The following is a 20954-nucleotide window of genomic DNA, read 5'->3' on the forward strand; positions in this document are numbered from 1 at the left end:
TAGACTAGATGTAAGCTTTTTATGAATTTTACCAATTGCATGTCTGATAGTGGAAGAAGCTACTATAACCTGGTTTCCAACATACTTTTCTATCTTGTTGTTTTCTTCTTGTTTTTGTCTTGTTTATGTATTCAGCTCCCATATCTATTCCTATTCCCATCTATTCTATTCCTTTTATGTGCTTTATGTAGGGTTGTTTTACCCCATAATGGCTGTTAGAATTAGTTTTCAGGCAGATGCAAATATACTTGAAACTAGACTGAAACTAGAAATGAGCATGTGAAGATTTATTCCCGGGGGAGCATGCCACCAGAGCCTCCTAGTTGTGGCAGGTTTTCTCTATCCATGCAATGTTCTCACCTTTTTTTACCCCTTACCTGTTTGCATCTCTGATCTGTAAAAATACCCGAGGTGCTCAAGAATCATGCTGTGAATGCAGACAATCTGTAGTAATTAAATGTTTCACTGCGTGTTTAGTGGTGTTGAATGTTTGGTATGAAAAAAGGCCAACATAATAAAGAGAAAGGATGTAGACAGATACAGATTAATGAGCTGAATCAGATGTAGTTATTGGTATTTTGTTAATAAAAAGCTTTTACCTCTTTGCCTGCTAGAGAGACTCATTACACTGGACTATAAAGGAAGTCCCTGAGAAGCTTCTGTTCAAAATGAACTGAAATGGATCAGAGAGTTAAGAACCAATAAGAGTTCAGTTTGTATAATCCATGATTTTATTATCTTAATTTTTTTGCCTTGATCAGGAAATAGCACCCACCGAGGAACTGATTTTAAATACCCGAGTCTAGTCAATTTTTATCTGTCAGAATAATTCCTTGTACCATATCACACTAGTCACGCAGATTTCTTACTTGCGTGTGCAGCAGTAACTATATCTCTGACAAATTTGACAATATGATATATAATGTGCACTGTAACATCACTCTAATACACCATACATAACATACTATATGTACTTGGCCACACACACACTGTGGCTGCGGGAGTTTAAGACCCAAACACAGTTAAAGTTAAAACCCAAATTGTTACGATATCGCTGTGTGAATGTCGACTAGCCGAGGGGACCGGCCAAGAGAAGAAGACGATACATCTCATTCCATAAAATGCAGTCGTCTTCAAAATCGATTTAAGTGAAGGCTTTAGGAAATGTGCTTCAAGAGATAAGAGTCATGAAGGGAATCGGGCAGGGGTTTTTTTCTGAACGGCCCTCCTCTAAACTAAACCTGCCTGATAGTGTTAGGGCTTCTCTTCTGTAACAGTCAAATGAAAAGCGGCTCTCAGGATGAGTCAGTCTCGTGCACTGAAGCTCAAATATTCGACTGCACTGTAAGCATTCTGCTGAAGTCACTAAAATGTGTCAGACAGTTTATGGCAGGGTCTTTATGAATTTTAATAGCGTCGCTTTGTCATTTGTTCCCTAAACGACGGGCGATAGATTTGGTTTGCTTCAAATAATGATCAATTAGATGAACTGTGTTCCTACTTGGATGGTAAACACGCTGTAAATCATGAAAATTACAATACAGGAGATAGAATTGGCCCGCTGCAGGGGGTGCTTATTTGGATTTACGATCTTTAGAGTATACAACTGTACTCCGTTTATGGTAATCCATAACGCTGCTTTATTTGTAACAAGCACTATGTTCTATCCGTTCGAATGTACGTGTATATGTGCACGTTGACCCTGCTCACCCTCAAGACTTCTTTTTTCAGCTCTATAAACGCATCTCTCTTCATCTATAATTCACATGCCCATTTACCAGCTTTGTTCCACCAACGCTTGACCTCTGAGTGTGTGTGTGTGCTTCCCTACGTATGAACGTCGCATACTATGTTTCATATTTCTCTCAACTTTGTTGTTCATTCAGCACCAACATCTCGAGGAAATCCAAAACAACATAATTGACAGTCGATGTAAGCCTGCTCCAGTAAGAGAGCTCCCGTCATTTAGAAAATGTCAGTGCCAAAGGTCAAAGCTGTTGTCCATGTTTCTAGGCCTGATAGCCGAAGATAAGTCCAACACCAGATGTGTGTGCGTGCGTGTCTCTCACAGAAAGAAAGAGAGAGTTGGGGATGATTTAGCGTGTTTAATGTGCTGTAATATGGGTCAGGGGGACAGAGGCCCTTCTGTCTTGTTTGCCTCCTCTGTTAAGCTCCTCTAATGTTTTTGTTCTGCACTAATAGCTCACTAAAGCTGCCATTTTAGAAATTTCAGACAATGAAACCAAAATGGCATGGATGGAAACAAACAGAAAAGCCCCCAAGGCTGTGTGCACTCAAGATTAATAGACAGCCTAAAAGAAAATGGAATGACCTTATTGCAACTGGGCAGCGTTTGGTTCAAACACTCAGTCGGGGGCTTATAGCCTGGACACACAGGGGCTGTCACACACACACTGAGAGAGATATTTCTGCATCGCCTACTGCTTAAATTAATTTAATGAGGACTTTTATGAGACTTGCAACACATATTAAGTCTCTAAATTACACTCTTTCAACTTGTTCATCTTTCTGTTTCTGTCACTTTCTGCCTTCTGGCTCCTTTCCGGGAACACTGAGTGCAAGTGATAGACGGAGCTAAGTGGCATCCTTGGTGTGAGTAAAGGTGAAGTGGAGGATGCTGGTTTCTGATAAAAGCCTTGTAAACGTGTTCTGCACCTCTCTTGTTTGTTGTCAGATGGATGGAGGAAGCAGCAGGAGCAGAGGGGTAACCGTGTTAATCTGAGCATGATAGAGGGAAGTAGGAAAAGACGGGAGAGGGTAAAGGAGACGACAGACAAAAGATGGAAGGAAACAAGACAAATCAGATGAGGAGCAGGATCTTCTGGAGAGGAAGTAATTACGTTCCTTTCCACCTCTGTGAAAGACTGGGACTGAGCAGCGAATGTTTGCCTCTGCACCTTTCTTTCTTCGCCGGCAAGTCACTAAAATTGCGGCTTAAATAGTTGACAGTGTGTCAAGGTTTGCAATTACAGGAGCCGACTTAAGGTGTGTTTGAAAGACATGGAATATCTCTCTGGCCACCTGCTTTTCAAGATGAAACCTGCAATAGATTTACACTGTCACAAAGTGTGTGTGTGTGTGTGTGTGTGTGTGTGTTTGTGTGCACATCACCTCCGGGGGAGCCTCCAGGTGGTTACCACTTTTTTCTGACAGTCTGACACTAAGGTTGTATAAAGCAAGGTCTGTTTTGGTCCTTTGCCATTTGGTGCATATATATATTTTACCATGGAGGTTGGTATGCGTGTGTGTGTTTGTGTGCATGTCGTTAATATGGATGAGATGTGGATTCTGTGCTCTGTGCCCTGCTTTGCTGGCAGATTGCTTTGCTGGCTCCGTCCCTTCATCTCGCACACCTGATGAGAAGGAAGAGTGATGCAGGCAAAGGAGGAGGGTTGGGGCTTCCTAGGAGACAAAAAGGCTGGAGGACAATAAAAGACAGATAGGAGGAGCAGATTGGATGAAACTTGGAACTATTAACATCGATTGAAAGATAGATAAAAGAACTAATTATACAAAAAAAAAAAAATCTGCTTCTGTGCACTCTTTGCACCGCCTGTTGGCAGCTACGTCCTGTCGGAGTCAAACTTAGCTTTATGGCATACTCGTTCTCATCTGACTAGATCCTTGCTTGTGGTGTATCAACTCTCAGGTGTATGTCACTTTGGATAAAAACGTCTGATAAATGAATTATCACGTTCTAACATTGTATGTCATGACCACATACAGTAGTAGCACACATGGTTGTAAGCAAAGATAACATTGCTGTTGGCTCCACTGTGAAGGAGTTAGTTCGAAATAGGGAGCGACTTCTGTAATTTTTGATAACATTAACCTTCAAAAGAAAAAAAGCAGGGGAGCCACATTACAGAACAGAACCATATATATGCCATCATCTAGCAACAAAATTGATTACAAAGACTAGACACGTCGGGATCTAATTCAGCTGAGGCGACAACAATTGATCTAGCACATTGTACGTTTACTTTGTGGTAATTTATCAGAGAGGCATGTTGCAACATCTGTGAAAAAAGACCTTTTGAGTTTTTACTAATTGGGAAAAATGGAGGTTCGCCAGCACAGTCAGTCCCATTCAGGTAAGAATGAGTGGAAAAACACACAGCACAAGCAGCTCTGCCAGGATGGCACTAGAATCACAGGGTCTGTGTCTATGACCCTGATCAGAGTTATTTTAAAGAAGAGACAGAGCAACTGCTGTATTGTCTTAAACATACATTGTCATCATCCACTTCTAACACTCACATTTTATACTTTTATTGAATGTGAGTGTCTTCCTTTAAGAATACCTTATGGCGCATAGCAAGATTTTAAAAACACATCACAAACAAAAGTCACAACCCATTTCACAGTTTCAACATAGAAGTCACAATAGCGGACATTTTTGTCAGATAAGGTGATAAGAATAATAAATCAACACTATCATGCATTGGTATGTAAAGCATCCCTATTTAACACACCCTTACACACACACGCAGGTCAACGACTCTCAGTGCCCTTTCCCAAATGTTAATAAGAAAGGGCTCTATAAGGCCAGTTAGCCAAGGTAAAGGCCTGCAACGAGGTCATGGAGATGAAAGGAGATGAGAGGAGAGGTAGGGAGAAAGAGTGTGAGCAGATATTTCATAGGGGGGTCGAGAGAAAGGGCTGCACCATTGTCTTTCACCTGACGGAGATTTTAATCATAGTGGCAATTTTACAGCAGCTCATAAACCACAGCAGCCAGGCCTCATTGTTAACCTCCAATTGCTTTCAGGGCTGTAAATATGGCTGCCTTACATCGCTCTGGCCTTGCCGATAGTTTATGGGAGGTGGGATGAGCTGGTGCTGGCACTGGGAGACTTCCCTGAGAATGATGAGGATCAGAGAGCATGGACTGACTAGTAAATAAACACAAGGCGTATCAACGAGATTCAACACACTCAGCCGTTACAATGCTCCATCTACCAGCTAGGTATTAGGCTGCATGTAATCTGTAAATGGACCCAAACACAGGGATTAGCGTCACAGTGTAACTGCTCAATTTGACATTTAGATTTGACCGTGGAGATCAGTGACACATGACTCATTTTTTCAGGCACCTATTACATTTATTTAGCATTTCAAATGTTGTAACGGATTGGAAAGGGTAGTACATGAGTGATTCGGTGTGATGAATCCAGGACGTGACTCAGTCCGCATCTCTGACATTTGGTTGGCGGAGTTCTCTCCTGCTGGCTGATTGGATCTGCAGCCAGCCAAGTGGAAATGGATCTCCCATGAGGAATTCGGTACATCAACCCAAGCGCCCTACCCCAGAAGTTCACACTGCATTTGTTTTCTGCCACTGTTCTCAAGTGCCGTTGTCACCTCTTTTACCAAAAGAGATTAATTAATTTTTTGTTCTTAATCAAGGACTCCACTGCCAACCTGGTCCTGAGAGTCTCCCGAGTGAACCAAGGAAGGTCGACAGTCTAAATGGGAGATGGAGGGATAATAGAGCTATTACGGTGGACGCCTCTCTGTTGATAAGTAAGCAAGGCAGTAAGCTCTAAAAATGAACATGGAGCTTTTAGATAATCGTGGGTCATTTCCTCCTGAGGATCTTATGACAACTTGAGCAGTCAGAGCAGAGCAAGAGGCAGAAACAGAGACAGCAAGGTTTGCTGTATGGAAGAGACAGACACTAACCAACTATAACCCAAACAGAATAGACAATAAAGACATATTAGGTCTGATTTTGTCATTCCAGAAGTCTACTGAAAGTCAGATCTTCAGCTATTTGGCCACAAAAGATAGATAGATAGATAGATAGATAGATAGATAGATAGATAGATAGATAGATAGATAGGATAGAAAAAGAGACAACAAATCCCAACGCCAACTGTCAGATGTAAACATCCATCACAGTTCACAGATCAACTTTCTAGTTCAACTTGGATCTACTGTTCTCACTGTAGTTGTGCATGTACACAGTTGTCATGCACAATGAGGGATTATTGCCAACATTTCAGGCGTGCTTTCAGTTTTATTTCCAAATAAAGTAGTTTAGATAATCTCAGAAATAATACCCAAGTTGTAATAAACAACGATTTAGTCACTGAGTTGTTGTAGTCATGGATTGAACCCAGTCAAAGGAATAGAGCTGCATACAGGATTTATCTGGTGTTTACACCTCAGCAGTCAAAGCTTTTAAAGTACTGGTTCTTATGCAGCAATGCATATCCCTCTTGGCAATTAATGTATTCCCTTGAATGTACATAATTTCACTTCAAACAGCTTGGGTAAGCCACAAGCCTCTGATAACTGGCTGTAACCAGACAAACAGAACAGTGAATACTTCCCTGTCATTTTTCAAGCTCGGGGGTGTTGACAGCTCCGTTATATGAGGCTATTTGAGGGTTCAGTCCAGAATTGTTTTTCCTCTGGGTGCTTCTGTGCTTCCACTTATTCTCTCCCATCACCTCTCAGGCATTTGTCAGCCTGGTGTTGGTTCACAAAAGCTGGAGATCCAAGCTGTGGGCCTGCAATAAACTCCTAGGCAGAGCTCCAGCAATGTCTTCCTACTCTGAAACCAATGACCAGATGCCAACAGAGTGGAAGCCTGTTTCTCAAGACCAACAGCTCTGTATGCACATGCGGTATTCTATACACAGAAAAATGGACAGCTCTGCGCTGTACATACATCCACATACCAGTGTAAACAAATTTCTGTTTTCATTCATAGGCCTTGAGAACATTTGGCTTTATTTCTATCCTCTATATCCCAGATAAGGGGGGGGGATTACACAATGAGATCACCCTCAGTCCTTTTAGGCACCCTATTGTAAATTCCTGATCTTTCTACTCTCACTCTGGTTCCTACCTGCTGGCTCTGTTCCAGCAGCGGCCAGTGCTAAGCTGCTACCAGCTGGCTGTTTGCTGTTACCAGTCAGTTTTCATGCTGGGGCCATGCTGGGTGAAGGTCACCAGGTCATGAGACATGACACTGGACTATATCTCTGTTTGTCTTTCTCACCTAAACCCCTCTCTCTCTGTGCGATACTTGCTGTTACACTGATATGATAGATGCCTGCGAGTGTGGTCAAGATGGACTGCTGATGCTCTGCGATACCACCTGAAATCAATATAACAATTAAGTGTCCCATTTACCATAGTAAAGATTATTGAGACTAATATCTAATTGAGTACAGCTGTACACAGGATTCTCTGTCCTCTCAGTGGAGTGCTGATTAACTCTTTTTACTGAGCAATGAACTGAGTAGTAGTTGGTATTTACAGACCTTTTGCTGTTGTTTTCCAAAACAGGAAAATCAAAGTAAAATTTTCACATCTCCTGCAACTATCAAAACTATCAAAAGTAATATTAGAAAAAAATTTGAATAACACTTTCATGATGTCTGTTATCTCATTCTATCAAAGGGATGTTTTAGGGCACATAAGGACATTATTTTAATGAGCGCTTGTGTAGCTGAGCTGCTGCATCTGAACCGACCTGCTTCAGCCTCCAGACTGCAGCCGAGCATGCACAAGGCAGACTTCATTACTCCTCCAGGGCTGAGTATACCCGTCACTATACTCAGCTGCTGGTAAACAAAACTCAGGAACTCGACTTGGTTCTTGAGGTGCTGTGGCATTTATTTTCTGACAAACTGTAGCTCAGACTACACGTTCACTGTTACATTCACGGCTTACTGCTAACCCAACTCCGCTGCCACTTCCCACATTCCTGCCCTGTCCCAGGCTCAGCCGCTCCGCATCTCTCTCTCCCCTGCACCAATCCGCTATTTCTCCACAATATTTACATTTAGCTTTGTTTTGTCCTATATCATATTAAGCCCACACAACCAGCATGGTATCTTTTTTCTATACCAGTTTTTTCTCATCTAACCCTGCCCCCAGCCTCATTTCTCCAACATTTGTGTCGTGTTATCTATCTGATTAGTCTGGACACGCATAATTAATTATATTGCTTAAAACAATGCTGACTCGTATTATGAAATGAACCCACACACCCAAAACTCTTGACTGATTGTGTACCCAGGGCTATAGAGTTAAATTTGTTGTTATATTTTCAATGGATAGATGGCGGCCTGTGTGAAGGAATGAATTTATTGAATGTATGACTAAAATTAAGCTGTTTAGAGGGTCATAATGTTGGTGTGGTTAACTTTTAGATTAGGCCGTCTTTTCTGTCATAGTTCAATATGAAATACTACAGAATCTCATAGAATGTCTTGAACTGGCGATTGATGATGAAGTTGTGGGAGCTGAGAGTAAATGTATATTCTTACCTGCCACTCCACTGTGATCACTGCACGATCCGTCTGCAGAAAGGAAACCGATTTACCTCACTATTCATACTCGGAGCATGTATTCGCTGTGCTCATATCAGCAAATGCTCATATCACAGGTCCAAAACATATACAAAATACTTGGAAATGCACTTAAATCATAACTACGCACAACCAGAATCAGCAGTCTTGCATAAATAGAAAAGAACAGGATCCTGCAGACCATTAAGTTGATGGTTAAACACCTCGGATGGGAAAATGCATCGAACCTCTCGAGACAAACTTGTTCAAGTGCTCAATGTTTTAAGTGCTTTTAAAGAGCTGCATCGTAGAAAAAGGTTTGGCAGTGGAAGTAATCTATGCACTTCTAAAGTTGCTTGTACGACTGCCAGATATAAGTAGATGCGGCTCCTGTTGCCACTTGATAAAGGGGAACAAAAAACGTGCACACCTCCATTTTTCTTCTGCTCCATAAAGACTCTCAAAGAAGCAGGTTAACAATAGAAACAAGGCAGGGATAAGACGCATACAGAAAAATGCTGAACAATGGAGGAAAAGCATCCTCTGTCTCCCTCCTCATCTTTCTTGCCAAATCTCCTACCGCTCACGCATTTACTTCACGAGCGGCAGATAAGGGAAGACTTGGCCGAGAAGCATCATGGGTAGACGGATGGATGGATGGATGGATGTGTGATGTGTGAGTAATTGAATTGGAAACTCAAAATTCTTGGTGTGGGCACGCAGTGTTTATGTGGGTTTAAAGAAGAGGAGGAGCAGATTCATTTCCATTCTCGTGGGAACATTTCCTGCTTTCATCAGAATTCCCTGTTTACCAGAGTTAGAGCGAGTGCCATATCTCTGAAGAGTTGGAGGGGATTTTGTGTTTTGCTTCAGGTTTCAGCTTTTTCACAAGGGAGTTTTCTATAGGTGCCTGCTTTCAAGTGTCTAATTTTGTTTCTTTTAGTCCGCACTCTTTCATCTCAGAATGGCCTCAAAATAATAACCAGTGTGTCGAGATGCTTGTAACTCATTGATGTACAGAGTGACGGAACACGCACCACTGATAAAAACACTGATGACAATTTTACAGGCTAACACTAGTGTAGGCGTAGAAGCTTGCTGGTACGACAGTGTTCTTGATTTTTCTGCACCTTCACTCCCGCTGCAGTAATCTATTCAGATTGTCAGACATTTGACTTGCAGGGTCAAGTCTCTTCCGTCTTTTCTCACTTCCTTGCTTCCAATCCTTCACTGCTCATTCAGCTGGACCGTGTGTTTCCAGTCTATAATGTATTGTCTCTTGTGGTGAACTAGCCGGTGGGTCTTACCCCTCATTGATCTCTGCTGTCCCCATGCTGTCCGGGCAGAGGGCAGACACTTGGAGCCTGTTGATTGATCTCCTCAAGATCTCTGAGTGCTCCCCCCCGCCCATCGTCGACCACCTTGTTCTGTCCTCTTCAACTCCTTTATGTGCCTTGTCATTGCTTCTCTGTCACCTCTTTCTCCTCTTCTTCTACCGGTCTTCATCTCCTCCCCCTTTAAAAGAGCATAACCCAACATTTAGCATTTTTAAGCAGTATGTAAGCATTCGATAAAATGTTAATAATACACTGTAATGTATTTGTCAGCAATCATAACTTCTACTATAAAGCATTCTTAACTGGTGTATTAACACTTAATGAATGATTGATAACAGTATAATAGCTGTATTTATAATGATGTATGATGACGTACATTAACAAATCCTTACCGTGTGTCACAAAATATTTATTAACCACTTATACAGATGTACAGATCATTCACAGGTGAGTTTAAAGCTGTTGATAACTGTGAAAACTGCAGTGAGGTATAAATATATGCAAGTCAATGAAAAAAAAGTAACGCCTGCACAAAACTCATGACGACACGTTGAGCTTGAGATTCATTGACTTCACAGCTTCACAGGAGAAGTTATACTTATGCGCTTGCAACCATGCCTAACAGTGATGTCATGGTGTCCCTGAGTACACCTGTATAACACTGCACATCACAAGATGAAAAGTTAAACCCCTGGAGGTCAAAGCTACTCTTTAAAGGCAACATTATTGCGGGAATATTTAACTTTTTTTTTCCATGAACATGAATACGTATACTAGATTGCCTGGCAATCTATCCAGTAGTTGTTGAGATATTACACTTGAAACCACAAATGTGAACCTCATGGTGAGTAGAAGAAAAGTCATGGGATCTCCAAAGTCAGTAGGATTGATCCTCTGGGAACAATGAATGTCTATACAAAATGTTTGCCTATCCATGTTGAAGATATTGAGATATTTTGCTGGATTAGTGAAAACTTTGATCAGCTGGTGGCACTTGAGAGAAATTTAGGGGATCACCAAAGTCAGTAGGATTCATTCTCTGGGGACCATGAATATCTGAACAAAAGTGAATGTCAATCCATGAAATAGTTGTTGAGATATTTCAGTCTAGAGCTAAGTTGTGGCCCAACCGACTGACAGACAAACATCCCTAAACATATTGTGACACACTTTCTCCAAGGAAAGGCCAGACTGCATGCCTGAAAATCCAGCCTCAAAACCACAAATGAATGCCTTATCTTTACTGTGATGGATAGTACTGACTGCATGCAGACATGAATAATGTCCACCTGTCCTGTAGGAATTATTTTTCCTCCTCTTTATCGTGTGCTTATCAGTCCTCCTCCTCCTCCTCACCTTCTCATATCAGCTCCATTAGCGTCTCTGCTTCCACAACCTCCACTACTCTTCCTCACACACCCTCATCCTTCGACCTTCCCCTGCCTTCTCATTTCACCTCATGTTCTGGGTTGGGCAAAAGGAGTACCCTATGCATTAGCATGAAAATTCCATTTATACTGTTCCATTATAATACTAGTATAATGATATAATTATGATGCCATAAAATTTAGTCAATATAACCTGCTGCAATTGACAGTTACAGATCACACTGCTGTGATTACCATAGAAACCACACTAAGAGTTTGACCTTTCAAAGTCTTTGCGAGTAGGTGGTGACAGGCCTCATTTACCAGCTTTTCCAATCAAGCCACACACATCAGATATGATCACACACTTTCTGTGCTGCTCTGACAACTTACATGTCGTAACACTGTTTCAAGGAAAAAAGTAAATGGATTTAAGATTAAATATTGACTATGACTATGGAATGGCTGAGATAAAGGAAAAGAAGGTAATTATTCTTCATGTATCTCATCCTGGGGTAATGGCCTAAACAGGCCGACCAAGCAGTCTATTAATCTAGCTACAGTTGCGGACTGAGAGAGCTGCTGAAGCGCTTTCTTTTGCTCTGTTGTTATTGTCAGGATATCAATTCCTTTAAGCGTCCTCCTAGATTTATTCTGTCATTAAACAACCCACTGCCTTGATTTTTCTCACTTGAGCCAGTAGAAGTTTGCAGGTATATCGACACCCGAGTCGATGCCACTGGCTGGGAGGCATGGATGGATCCGGAGTGGCCATTTCAGACTCTTGTGAGATGGCAGCTGGCGGGAGAAAACCAATTTTTATTGGCTTTTTCAATTTGCGCCTGACCGGACAGGAGCAACACTGTGTTAATTGCAACCAGTGAATCAATGGTGCAGTGTGAGTGAGTGTCTCTGGTTTGTCTCTGGTGTGTTCAAAATTGAAAAACCAGGAGAAGAGCAGTTATCCTGCCACTGTATATGAAATAAAGATTTGTCACTGAAGCATATTTTCAAGTTCAATTCATCAACACATCTAAATGAATCAAATTTTTTTACATTTGTGAGTGAGTTGGGTACCTTTTTCAGTGTTCTGAGGAGCAATATCTGTAAGTGAAGAAACACACTGCAGATGTGATAATAAGCAAGAAGTGATGCCATTTAAAAGCAATCTCTATCTCTATTTTTATACTTTATATCAGTCCTGGTTCAATACACAATAACTAGTGAACTGACTGTAAATATTAATACAAACAGCACAGCTAACATCAAGCATTAATTAGCCAATATCTCTCACGCACACAGACAAAATCTGTAATCCTCTGCCCACTCAGAAAACAAACCCTCCAACAATCAGAACAATCAACCAGCAAGCTGCTGCTTAATAAATTAAAACTGATTAATCAGTTTGTTTCGATGTGAGAGGGACAGATGACGGAAAGCACAGAACAACATGAGCCGGCTAAATCCACAAAGAGGTGAATCTCCAAATCCTCACCAGATGGCTGAAAAATTGGCAACTGTTATGAGTTCTCCCTGAAGTATTCTGAATAACCATCCAAAGCACAGCAGCCGCCTGCGGGCTTGACACTTTTCCATCATCTCACATCTGTTTTCCACTTTTTTAACTGTCATCTACACTTGTCAAAAGTTGTGAGGTTGCCTGGAAGAGTGCAGTTTTGGCTGTCTTTTCACATTAAATTGTGCCTGCATTACTGCCTCCATGGAGCCCCTTTTTCAATTCGTGACTGGATGTATATAACCACACAGGTGAGGCCATATTATAATCTGTTGCAATATTGATCATTTTTGTCACCTCACATATGCCCACAGAAGTGTGAACACAAAACCACAGTGCTTAGAGCGTAGAGCTGTTGGTATGCAGCAAGCCCCTCTCAGGGTCAAGAGAATTCATAATTAGTAGATTTTAAGTTGATGTAATTAATGCAACCCAAAGTGCTTGATTTACAAGCTGCGTTTTGCAGAGGTTTATGTGTTGTTTGCAGAAAAAGTGGTTAAATGGATAAAATGGAAGTTGGCAAACTGCTGATGAAGACTAGCAATTTGTAAGCCAAAAATCTATGATAAATACTGTATAAGACACAACAATGAATAACAGGCAATTCAGTTTGTCACACGAGCAGTGCTCAAAAAAAACATTTACCTTTGAAAATTTGTCTCCATTTCACTAGCTCCACTGTGCATCCATGTATGTGACTGTTTTGTGAGATGTATAGGATGAAACTCTTGTAATTTTGCACAATTGTGAGAATATTACTGGTATGAGTTGAATTTGTATTACTGCCAGTCATGAAATAGTCCCTGTGTAATATATTGTATATGTTAAATGGCCTGATATGCTATAGCCAGCAGTTAATGGCCAGATGTAGGCAGAAAGAGAGAGAGAGAATCAGACAGACTGTCAGACAAATAATTCGACACAGACCTTATGGCCACAGTAACAGAAGAAGAGATGATGATGAGACAGATATACAGATTGAGAGTGAAAGAGTTGACCCTGAGCTGACACTGTGTCACAGCCAATCATCATCCTCCTCCAGCGCAGGAAACACTGCAGTAATATAATAAAAGTTCAAGATGTAATCATTTAATTGCTGTACCAACCAAATTTTCTAGACATTTATGTCAGTATTCTGAGGACTGATACAAGACAGGGCATGAACTATGACAGACATTTACCTCACAATACAGTAATAGATCAATGATCAATTATTTGCATAATCAATTATTTACATAATGGTACCTAACAAAGCATCTGTTTGTAAGAGATGTTGCAAAATTATATCACAAGCTTTGTATCTTGGTGTGCAGTGCTGTAGGAGTGAGTGGTTTCACAGCGTGGGTTTCTTGAAGACTCTATACAGTATTACAGGTGTTGGTTGAAGTTGGTACAGTACATGTCATCTATGATCTGACAAGACGCCTGCAGGTGGATGAAATTACAACCCACGCACCTGGTTCATATCGATGGAGGCTACAGAACAATGTGGGCGTGCTGGCAAAAAGAGGAGGGCGCAGTGTCCTGGAATGAGCTATAAATTACCTTTCCGCCTCTTTCCAGGTGCCCAGAGATTGGATGGATGGACAGGTGGATGGATGGATGAATGGACAGAAAACAAGTGAGGGTGGGTAAAGGGACTGAGTGAACATGAGGTCTGAGATGCACAAACAAAGCCCGAAGACAAAGGAGCAGCTTGGGACTGTGGGTGCATACGGGGCGAGAGAGAAATATTGGCGGTCTATGATGAAGATTCATCGCTCTTTTCTCGCCACCATCCATCTCCACTAACATGCGCAGACACCATTGAATACCCATGCCACCAAGTTGGTAGTGGGTTTGCTGTGTGGGTGCTAAAATAGAGCTGATGTCAGAGAGGTTAGAAGCAAGAATGATGAAATGTGAAAGTCAGGCAGTAAAAGCAACGCAGCTTTCAAAATAGTACACAGGTGATAAAAGGTGCCATTTATATCAGCAAACGCTTAAGACGCTGTCATTCTCTATGCAGCGTGTTTTTAGGTATGTAAAAACTGCACGGTCCTGACAGACAGGTGAAGCTGACATGAGATAGAAGAGACTAAGGAGCCTTCCACTGTCTGGATCAGCCAGACTCACATTATTAGAAATACCATATTAGAAAAGCTGCAGAATGTTCTCAGTGTTGTACCAGAAAGTATTTTTGATGCAGCATTCTTGTTTTTAGGGCAAGGCCCAAGTGGTTCAGTGCTTTGAACTTGTGACTTAAAGTAGACGAAAATGTCAAGGAATTTGACTGCTGTGTAAAAATAAAAGCTCACCTACAGTATGTTTTCTCTGTCAGGGAAGCTGTATAATTTTCATGCATAAATGTGACCTCAGCTCAGCAGTTCGCAAAGTAACTTGCTGAAGTGAAAGAGCTGTTAAGCCTAATGGAGGCGGCACATTCTGTGAAATGGCTTCAAGGCTGTAGTCAGCTGACTATACTTTAAATACTCTTAATTACTAATTAATCACTCTTTAATTACTCTTCGTCTGTCTCGATGACAAACAGGATGGGGGATGTTTGCAGATGACTATGCGACATAGCAACATAGAGGCAAGTGACATAGCAACATAGAGGCAAGTGAAGACAATTTCAGGCATACACATTTTTTTCTGACAGAGACCAGAAGGTAGTTGTGAGATCTCCAAACAGGTGTGCAGCTGATGAAGTGTGACATGGAGTAGAGAGCTGGAGAGACAGATGCCTTCCCCTCAAAGCGGCTGAGGTCTGTCCTGTGCTTTTGAGTTGCACCGACGGAGGGAGAGAGTGAGGAAATGGTTCCCGGTATTTTAAAACGCTAATGTCATAAAGGTCGAAGGTGCTGGTTATCAGAAACACACACACACACACACACATACAGTACTTGTGTGAAAACCATGCATGGATGCTGAGCTACAGAGGCGTAGCTTTCTTTGAGATGAAAGACTGAGCCTGAAATGTTCTCTGGGCCCAGGGTGACAACAAAATTTAAAAGGAAGAAAAAAAAAAAGGGGGTGGGAGAAGGATGAAAAGGTAATAAATGGGAAAAAAATCCAGTAAAAGTCATCCCCTGGTGCCACAGGCTTTGCTGACACATCCCTGTGTTAATTTAAATGAGGTAAAAAATGGAGTCCTCCTGTCTCCCACTGGCCAGACTCCCAAATTAAAAGTATGAAAACAAAGCAAAGTCAAACAAATGGAAGCCTTGTTTTAACCTTCTGTGTCTTTTCTAGGTTTCTTAACTGAAACTTTTCTATGTGAACATATATTATCAAGCTTTATTTGGAGTCTTTTTGTTTTCCTTATATATTACCAGGATGGAACAGCAAAGGGTAGGATTCGTCCTGATGGATAGTTACTTAGCCTCTAACTCTTCAGCTATTAATCCTGATTAGTTTAGAGTTGCACCATTTCAAGGAGTCTCGAAATGGAGTGTCTGGCAAACATTCCTAAGAGCAATTAAAGAGCTTACATAGCAAATGGTCTTCATATATCTAGTCAAGGACTGGCTGGTTTTGTATCTAGCTTTCATTATGCTCTCTCTGGACCTGGAGAAAAAGTTAGATCACACTGAATTAAGTGTTTTTTCTCAGTAGAAAGGAAGAGAGAAAGAGCTGGCAAATTCCCGGAGGAAAACGGATGGAGGGAAGAAAGTACTGAAGCAGGACAGAGTGCTGGTCAGCAGAAATGTCAGTTGCAGAAATCGGGGGCAAGCAGTAGAGGAACCTACATATCACAGACACTGCACGTGAAACACGCTGTAACACATATTGCGTGGTCAGTATGTCTTTTTGATGTAACTGCTCGTCTAGAGGCATGCATTTAAACACGCAGACGTATTTATGATTACACAGTTTTAAAAAAAAACCCAACTCATTTCATATTTCACAAATCATTCTTATTGTTTGCATTCAAAACTGTCCTTAATTTAAAAAAAATAATTTGGGGGCATTTTATGCCTTTATTGGAACGTCCCCAGTAGAGATAGACGATGAGGGAAGAGAGAGATGAGGTCGAACAGGGGAGGTTGCAGTTCATGGTCACATAGGCCACCACAAACTGCTCTTGATTTAGTTTCATTGTATCTTATTCCAAACCGATTTGTCACTTTTGGTTGGTGTGACAGGGCTCAAAGGGTTTACAGAGGGGCACACTGTGCAGGAAAAGGGTTACCTATGCTGGTTGATTTACTAAACACAACAGTTTTCTTTTCTTGCTCCAGAAAACGTATTGTTGTCTTGTTGCTCACTGCAGGAGAGATAAATAGCCATGAGCTGTAATTGTCAATCGACAGCAGTGGAAACTGCTGTACAGTTGTGGTTACTTTACCCACCTTCTGCCCCAGACAGATAAAGAAGCCACAGCACTGGCACTGCTAACATTTAGCTAGCCTATAGAACTCTCTCACCGCAGACATTTTGATGTGTTAAACACAGGTGTTACTGATGGCTCCATTCCATGTGATACTGGTAACTGTGCATGCTGGCTCACTGGCCTGGTTTACTGGGAAACTGAGTCACACATAAAAATAGCCACTGTTAGAATAGAGAGGTTAGTATATTTGCACTGCTACAGCTGCACAAGTGAATACAGTAAATGCAACTTTTTTCTTACAATATAAGCTAAATTACTTCAGTTTGTAATAAAAATAAACATTAATTCTTGTAATGAACTCAGTTCATATCTTAGTAATAGACTATTTAGCCACAGTATGTGTGTTATTCCTTATCCTCATTCTTAACATATTCAGAGTAGGAAATAGACCTGTGGACCTCCTGTATGAGAGTGTTGCTATCAGTGCATTTATTCAGAAGGGGTAAGATAAGAAGATGTAAGTATTGATTGTAGGCATAGCTAATCTCTGCACAATCTCCATAATAGCAGTTGGGGTTCTGTTTCTGTGTTGTCTTTATTAAAGATTACAGATAATGAAGACGCGACCACCTCCTAGGGGTCTTGCTGTTACTTTATTGATCCCAACAAGTTCCCCTGAAGGCTGTTTTTTATTATAATGAAGTGTGAACCAGTGTGTGTACTGTATACACATGTATACATACAAGCAAAGGCATATAGATAAAGATGCCAACATATATTAAGTTGGGAGCAGGGGTGAACTGGAAAAGAAATTCAGCCCTGGACCACTGGGACCCTACATATGTACAGTATATATTATACATTATTTGACAGCTGTGGCTGGAGGCATTATGTTTTTGGGTTGTCCTTCCATCCGTCCCATTCTTGTGAGCTCGATATCTCAGGAACGCCTTGAGGGACTTTCTTAATATTTGGCACAAACATCCTCTTCGACTCAAGGATAAATTGATTAGATTTAGGTTGTCAAAGGTCAAGGTCACTGTGACCTCATGTCCGTCCCATTCTTGTGAACACGATATCTCAGGGAGGCCTGGAGGGAATTTCATTACATCTGGCACAAACGTCCACTTGGACTCAAGGATGAACTGATAGTATTTGGTGGTCAAAGGTCAAGGTCACTGTGACCTCACAAAACATGTTTTTGGCCATAACTCAAGAATTCACACGCTAATTATGACAAAGTTTCACACAAATGTCTAATAGGATAAAATGATGAAGTGATAGCATTTAATATCCAAAAGGTCAAAGGTCAACTTCACTGTGACATCACAATGTTCTGCAGAAACACTTTTCCGGCCATCATTCAATACTATAGGCCTAAACACACTGGAAGTGTCTGACGGGCGCGCTTTGAAGTACACCTATTGTTTTCATTGGCCAAACACGCACTAGAAGTGTTATGAGGCGTGTCAAACTGTCTTGACGTGCCTGCTCTGACCTTGGTTCGATTTTTGGAGCATCAAATGCGGACCCAGTGACCAAAGCTGTATTCTCTGCAGCCAAAAAAGAGAGAGATAGCGCAAGCCAGCTGAGCACCACCAAGTGAGAGAGAGAGAGACAGAGCGGCGGTGGTCGAGTAAGGAGAGTGAGCGATAGTGAGAGCAAAACCGCTGAATGAGAGAAATAAAATGTTATATTCTGATTATTTCACAGTAGTTATGTTTTAAAGCACAAATAAATAACAATCAAACAATCAACAGATGATTTACTGTGGACACAGACGCTCTTAGTTTGTTTCATTTTCCTCCTCTGCATTTCTCCTTTTCATTCATTGATTATATCCAACTAATGCAGCGGTTAATAGAAAGAATAAAATGAAAAACCTGTGTTGGTTCTGTGGTGTTGCAATTTCAAATCTGATGCCTGCAGTGCACCATAGGAGCATCAATTGACGCTTTCAATGTGTTTGAGCCTTATATCTCAGGAACAGAAGGGGAGATTGTGACCTCATACACATGGATATACATTCTAGTTTCATTCTCATCCATGACTCAGAGCAGGAAGCAAATGTGTATGTAAGTATTTTTAGATGTGTTTGTAATGTATATAGATCTATGTGTTTAAAGGACCAGTGTGTAAGATTTAGTAGCATCTAGCGATGAGGTTGCAGATTGCAACCACATGAATACACCTCCACTCCCCCTCCCCTTCCAAACGTGAAGGAGAACCTACGGTGGTCGCAAAACTCGCAGAAAATGCGAAAGGCCCTCTCTAGAGCCAGTGATTGGTTTGTCTGTTCTGAGCTACTGTAGAAACATGGCGGTGCAACATGGCGGGCCCCGTGGAAGAGGACTTGCTCCCTATGTAGATATAAAAGGCTCATTCTAAAGTAACAAAGACACAACGATTATTATTTAAGTAATTATACAGTAATTAAAACATACTTATGAATATTATATTCCATTTCTGCCAAGTCTTTTCTGCTAAATGCCACTAAATCTTACACACTGGACCTTTAAGTAGTGTGTGCTATGGGAACAGAGGGAGTTGGTGCTCATGTGAATTCATATTAATTTTTGATTTTTGTAGAGGTTATGAAGGGTCACTTTCAGATTAAAGACTCCAGAACATTTCCCAGTATTTCAAGGTTATTAAACTCCACACAGGCCCCTCTTTAATTCCTAATTCACTTTTGCATTTTAATGTTTTTCCTTTCATTAACTAGATACATGGTGGAGAGCTGTGTGTGTGTGGCATGGATGGAGAGTTATGGAGAGTTATACCTCATGTTACATCTCTGGTTTTAGGCCAGTGAAGCTGTTGAGTGGGTTTAGGGAGTAGTTTAATATCTTACATTTATGCTTTGATGTCCTACAAGATGTGCTGAGATTTATACTGTAGCAGGGTTTTGTGTGCCATATATGTTAAACACAGTTTAAAGCGCAAATTCTCATCACATACAGACATAGCTTAACATGTAACAAACATCAAATACAGAAAAGCACCCGCAGTAGATCAGATATTTAATTTTTTTAGATGCTAAACGCCTCATGAAACCGGCTTGTAACTCCTCAAGGGAAAGTTGTTCACTCATCGTCAGACCAGTTCTACAGCTGCCAACTTGTGCCACCTTCAGGTGTTGACATGTTGATGTGCGATTTTAACAGAATGTAAAATTAAAATAGTAGCTATAAAAGAGAAAATAACTGATGTTTTAAAACTCATTGCAGGGTACCAACAAAATCGAGAGCCGATGATCTCAGATTAGCCTCTGCTACTTTACAGCTGATCTTGCTGTGAAAGCTGGGCTTTCTCACCATCCTTCTTGTTGTTGTCATGGAGAGCTATTAGCCTCCTCAGCAGCCTTTTCTTCAACATTTGCCTCACACAAATGCAACTGACATCATATGGTCTTTTCTGAAAAAGTTAAGCTGACGAGTGCTTTCTAATATGACTCACATAGTGGCCACTACTAAGATTGTACGTAAAAAAGGGAAAAAAAACATTCAGAAAACTTCCTGGAACAATGCTACATACAAGTTAAAGGTATACTATGCAGGACTTGTCAGTTGGTGTTTTTAAACACACGACATTCAAAGTTGACCCCTCCCCTCCGGCTCAACGAGCGAGAGAGAGAGAGAGAGCAGCAGTGGTCGAGCGAACTAGAGAGCGAATGAAGAGAATGAGCGGTGCTGGCGAGAACGAAGCCGTGAATCAGAGTAATAAAACGTTATTTTCTTATTGTTTCACAGCATTCTAAAGCATAAATAAACACACCCACTCTCTGCTCTGCATGTGTGTGTCGGTCAAACAGAAACACTGACAGCAGAGGAGCAGCACACAACAGAGGAGGGACACGGAGAAGCAGAGGAACACTGAATCAAATACGAGTCCTACGCTACGAGTCCCGACCTCACACCTGCACACTGTTGGCTACACACCCACTGCCCAAAGGTTGACGCCCAGAAGCGTCCTGAACAAAGCAAAATAATAAGAAAATACATGCAGAGGGCAGAGTCTCTGTAGATAAATACACGGCCACACACTTCTAGCGGGTCATAAGTGATGATTGAGAGGGATTACGTTTGT

At 41.3% G+C, this 20954-nt stretch overlaps 1 protein-coding gene and 1 long non-coding RNA gene across 10 annotated transcripts in view; both read left to right on the forward strand.

Annotated features, from left to right (window-relative positions):
• b4galnt4a (beta-1,4-N-acetyl-galactosaminyl transferase 4a) overlaps positions 1-20954 on the forward strand; it is a 148744-nt gene that overhangs the window by 58261 nt on the left and 69529 nt on the right. The gene's annotated exons all lie outside the window — the stretch shown is intronic.
• Positions 568-20609, forward strand: LOC122986565. The gene is made up of 3 exons (XR_006404328.1): positions 568-580; positions 2045-2050; positions 20406-20609. It is a non-coding gene; the product is annotated as an uncharacterized LOC122986565 (long non-coding RNA).

The sequence above is a fragment of the Thunnus albacares genome, chromosome 7 (assembly GCF_914725855.1).
Source record: "Thunnus albacares chromosome 7, fThuAlb1.1, whole genome shotgun sequence".
NCBI classification, from domain to species: Eukaryota; Metazoa; Chordata; class Actinopteri; order Scombriformes; family Scombridae; genus Thunnus; species Thunnus albacares.